Below are 5,790 nucleotides of genomic sequence, written 5' to 3'. Positions count from 1 at the left end.
GACCCCACAGAAATACAAACAATCATCAGAGAATACTATAAACACCTCTATGCACATAAACTAGATAATCCAGAAGAAACTGATAAATTCCTGGACACATTCACCCTCTGAAGACTGAACCAGGAAGAAATTGAATTCCTAAATAGATCAATGAGTTCTGAAATTGAGGTTGTAATAAATAGCCTACCAACCAAAAAAAAGCCTAGAACCAGACAGAGTCACAGCTGAATTCTACCAGAGATACCAAGAAGACGTGGTGCCATTCCTACTGAAAGTATTCCAAAAAATTGAAAAGGAGGGACTCCTCCCTAACTCATCCTATGAGGCCAATATCATCCTCATACCAAAACCTGGCAGAGATTCAACAAAAAAAAGAAAACTTTAGGCCAATATACTTAATGAACATTGATGCAAAAATTCTCAACAAAATATTGGAAAACCAAATCCAGCAGCACATCAAAAAGCTTATCCACCATGATCAAGTAGGCTTCATCACCAGGATGCAAAGCTGGTTCAACATACCCAAATCAAGGAATGTGATTTATCACATAAACAGAACTAAAGACAAAAACCACATGATTATCTCAATAAATGCAAAAAAAAAGGCTTTGGTAAAATTCAGCATCCCTTCATGTTAAAAATTCTCAATAAACTAGGTATTGAAGGAACATACCTCAAAATAATAAGAGCCATAGATGACACACTCACAACCAATATCATACTGAATGAACAAAAACTGGAAGCATTCCCCTTGAAAACCAGTACAGGACGAGGCTGTCCTCTCTCACCATTCCTGTTCCATGTAGTATTGGAAGTTCTTGCCAGAGCAGTCAGGCAAGAGAAAGAAATAAAAGATATTTGTATTGGCCCCTCTTTACGCTGCTAATAAAGACATACCCAAGACTGGGTAATGTATACAGGAAAGAGGTTTAATGGACTCACAGTTCCATATGACTGGGGAGGTCTCACAATCATGGTGGAAGGCAAGGAGAAGCAAGTCATGTCTTACATGGATGGTAGCAGGCAAAAGAGAGCTTGTGCAGGGAAACTTCTGCTTATAAAACCATCAGATCTTGTAAGACTCGTTCCCTATCATAAGAGCAGCATGGGAAAGACCCACTCCCATGACTCAATTACCTCCCACCGGGTCCCTCCCACAACACATGAGAATTGTGGGAGCTATAATTCAAGATGAGATTTGGGTGGAGACACAGCCAAACCATATCAGTATTCAAATAGGAAGAGACCAAGTCAAACTATCCTTTTTTGCAGATGACATGGTCCTATATCTAGAAAATCCCCTTGTCTCAGCCCAAAAGCTTCTGAAAGGTAAATAACTTCAGCAAAGTCTCAAGATACAAAATCAACATGAAAAAATCACTAGCATTCCTACACACCAACAACAGGCAAGCTGAGAGCCAAATCATGAATGAACTCCCATTCACAATTGCCACAAAAAGAATAAAATACCTAGGAATGCAGCTAATAAGAGAAGCAAAGGACCTCTTAAAGAAGAACTACAAACCACTGCTCAAATAAATCATGAATGACCCAAACAAATAGAAAAACATTCCATTCTTATGGATAGGAAGAAGCAATATGGTGAAAATGGCCATACTTCCCAAAGCAATTTATAGATTCAATGCTACTCCCATTAAACTACCATTGACACTCTTCACAGAATTAGAAAAAAAATTTTAAATTCACATGGAACTAAAAAAATAGCCTGAATAGCCAAGGCAACTCTAAGCAAAAAGAACAAAGGTGAAGGCATCACGCTACCTGACCTCAAACTATACTACAGGGCTACAGTAACCAAAACAGCATGGTACTAGTACAAGAACAGACACATAGACCAATTAAGCAGAATAGAGAAACCAGAAATAAGGCCACATACCTACAACCATCTGATCTTTGACAAACCTAACAAAAATAAGCAATGGGGAAAGAATTCCCTATTTAATAAATGGCATGGGGAGAACTGGCTAGCCATATGTAGAAAATTGAAACTGGACTCCTTCCTTACACCATATACAAAAATCAACTCAAGATAGATTTAATACTTAAATGTAAAACCCAAAACTATACAAACCCTAGAAGAAAACCTAGGCAATGTCATTCAGGACATAGGCATGGGCAAAGATTTCATGACAAAGACACCAAAAGCAATCACAACAAAAGCAAAAATTGACAAATGGGATCTAACAAAACTAAAAAGCTTCTACACAGCAAAAGAAGCTATCAACAGAGTAAACAGACAACCTACAGAATGGGAGAAAATTTTTGCAATCTATCCATCTGACAAAGGTCTAATATCCAGCATCTATAAGGAACTTAAATTTACAAGAAAAAGAAACCAATTTAACTAAAAAGTGGGCAAAGGACACAAACACACACTTCTCAAAAGAAGACATACATCCAGCTAAAAAAAAAAAATATATATATATATACATATATATATATAAAAGCTCAACATCACTGATGATTACAGAAATGCAAATCAAAACCACAATGAGATATCATCTCATACCATTAAGAATGGCTATTACTAAAAAGCCAAAAAACAACAGATGCTGGTGAGGTTGTAGAGAAAAATGTATGATTTTACAATATTGATGGGAGTGTAAATTAGTTCAACCCTTGTGGAAGATAGTGTGGCAACTCCTCAAAGACCTAGAGGCAGAAATACCATTTGACCCAGCAATCCCATTACTGGGTATATACCCAAAGTATATAAATCATTTTATTATAAATATACATGCATGCACATGTTCATTGCAGCACTATTCACAATAGCGAAAACATGGAACCAATCTAAATGCCCATCAATGATAAACTGGATAAAGAAAATGTGGTACATATACACCATGGAATACCATGCAGCCGTAAAAAGGAATGCGATCATATCCTTTGCAGGGCACTATTCACAATAACAAAGACATGGAATCAATCTAAATGCCCATAAATGATAAACTGAATAAAGAAAATGTGGTATATATACACCATGGAATACTATACAGCCATAAAAAGGAACGCGATCATGTCCTTTGCAGGGACATGGATGGAGCTGGAGGCCATTATCCTTGGCAAACTAATGCAGGAGCAGAAAACCAAATACCACATGTTCTCACTTATAATTGGGAGTTGAATGATGAAAACACATGGACACATGGTAGGGAACACCACACGCTGGGGCCTGCTGGAGGGTGGAAGGTAGGAAGAGAGACAGCATTAGGAAGAATACCTAATGGATGCTGGGCTTAATACCTGGGTGATGGTATGACCTGTGTGGCAAGCCACCATGGCACACGTTTACCTGTGTAAGAAACCTGCACGTCCTGCACATGTCCCAATGAACTTAAAATAAAAGTTGGAAAAAAAAAACTTTTTTAAGTAACTAAGGCTAAGAGGTTCCCAGCACACAAAGGCAAGATAACCAGAATAATTTTTTCACCGATTCACAGCGTAATTTGAGGCAGATTATTTAAATTCTCTTGCCCTCAACTTTTTCAAATGAAGAATAAGGAGTTCAGTCAAAAAGATCATTCCTTCTCAAAGACTCTTCTAGCTTTATCTCAACACATATTCCTCTCTCAAAAAACCATGTCTTAAGTCTTCAAAAATAAGTTTAAGTGTTCCCTCAAAAGCAGTGATTCTCTCCACACCAGAAAGTGTGAGGCTGCTTAAAAAAATTGAAAGATTAAAATAAAGCAGTGATCCTCTAACTTGGCTTCACATTGTAATTGCCTGAGAAACATTAAAAGTTACGAATATACTAATATCTGGGTTTTACCCACCTGAGGATGGTGGCTTAATGTCTCTGGACTGTAATCTGGGCATCTAAAATTTTCAAAGCTTCCCAGGTGATTTTAACATGCAGCCAATGTTGAAAGCTCTGATCTGGTATCCATATTGGGTCCTGTGGGATTTTCAGAGGCAACCCTAATTCCTGGAGTTTTCTGTTTTTTTTTTTTCCTTCTCTCTCAATCCTCCTGTAATGGGCATCCAAATGGGCTGTTCCACCTGTCAGACTCTTCTCTGCATCACTGTGGTCTCTCTTTATTCTCATAATAATCATCAGCACTACCTTCTCACACCATGTTGCAAAGAAACAAGGTGAATACTGAAATGGGGCTAGAGGAATTTGCTATTCATAAAGAAATAAAAACTATAAAATTTCTTAGCACATGAAAAAAAATGACATCTTTATCTTTTGAGAGGAGCTACAGACAAGCAAAGTAAACAGGGAGGTGCTCCTAAGGCAAACATGTCTTTGCTGTGACAGAAGGGTTTACCCAGAACAAAGCTCAAAGGATTGTGCAGGCACTTTCTTACTGACTTCATCTGTGGGCACCATCAGTTTCCAAGTGTTGTCACTGCAAATAAGTGATGTGCGCATTCATCTTTTATTAATTACTTTAACATTCAAACAAATGCCAACATTTCCAACATTTCACCAAGGAAACAACATTATCTTAAGAAGTCAGGACATAATTATAGAAAATATAATGTTCTACAGTGAGGTCCTGATCTTATCAAACTAAAACTAAACCTGATTAATCAGTATACTGAGAACCAAGTGAGCAGTTCTCTCTATCACTGGCCCAACCTGGATTATGGGAGAAGCAGGAAGAGCCACTGGCCCCAGCCTGAGTAATAAGAACGAGGGTGAATCCCCAGACACACATTTATATATTGGGATCAGAGAATAATCCTCAAAAACACTTTAAACGTTTATATTTATGGACCCAACAAACATTATTTGTGAAACACTTGTTAGGCATCTTCATATTTTAAAAATCAGAAAAGATCTCTGACTTCAAGAAGCTCACAATCTAATGGAGAGAGTATACAAGTACTTGCAGTCCTCTTTACAAGTCCTTTGTTCAGTGCCAGACTGTGAATTCTGATTCTGATTAGGCCTCTCTAACCCACCTTTTTCCCTAGCAGCCTGATCCACCTGCTCCATGGGAAGAAATAAGGTGACGTGGGTAAATGAGTTCACACTAATGGGTCTCTCCAATGACAGGCAGACCCAAGCTGGACTCTGTCTTATCTGGAGCCACCTACCTGCTGACCCTACTGGGAAATGGGCTAATCTTGCTGCTGATCTGGCTGGATGTGCATCTCCACCTACACATGTACGTCTTCCCCTGCAACCTCTCACTCATGGACATCTGCTACACCTCCAGCAGGGTCCCTCAGAGTTGGTGTACTTCCTCCTAAAGAAGAAGACCATCTTTGCCCAATATGGGACCCAGCTCTTCTTCTCCTTGGCCTTTGGGGGCGCCGAGTTCCTGCTGCTTACATCAGTGGCCTATGACCACTACGTGGCCGTCTGTCACCGCCAGCGTTACTTGGCAGTGATGAGCCCAAGGTTACGCATGGCTCTGGCAGCTGTCTCTTGGCTAGTGAGCCTGGCTAATTCTGCTATAGAGACAGCAGTCACCATGCACCTGCCCACTTGCAGCCACAACCTGCAGAACTATATAGCCTGTGAGCATGTCATGCTCACAGGTTGTCATGGTGGGTTCCAGTGTAGTAGTGGCTGCTTGTGCCCTGAGCTGGATGCTGGGTAATAATTCAGTTTTAGAAGGAGAAAAATATATAAGAACTCAGAAGTGAAAAGAAAAGGTTTTCCCCTTATAGTACATAGCAGTACATTGAAAAACTTACTAAGAGATAAAGTGTTTGTGCAAGCGTATGTCTGTGTGTGTGTGTGTGTGTGTGTGTGTGTGTGTGTGTGTGTGTGTGTCTGTTTCTGTGTGCATGTTGGAAAGATGTACTCTT

At 39.4% G+C, this 5,790-nt stretch overlaps 1 pseudogene; it reads left to right on the top strand.

Moving 5' to 3' along the window:
* The first annotated feature begins 4,967 nt into the window (after positions 1–4,967).
* On the top strand, positions 4,968–5,579 carry LOC116812800 (olfactory receptor 2F1-like; annotated as a pseudogene).
* Positions 5,580–5,790: the final 211 nt, after the last annotated feature.

This window comes from Hylobates moloch, unplaced genomic scaffold, assembly GCF_009828535.3.
Source record: "Hylobates moloch isolate HMO894 unplaced genomic scaffold, HMol_V3 SCAFFOLD_1, whole genome shotgun sequence".
In the NCBI taxonomy this organism is placed as follows: domain Eukaryota; kingdom Metazoa; phylum Chordata; class Mammalia; order Primates; family Hylobatidae; genus Hylobates; species Hylobates moloch.
Note: the sequence above shows the minus strand (reverse complement) of the source record. Positions and strands in the feature narration are given on the sequence as shown.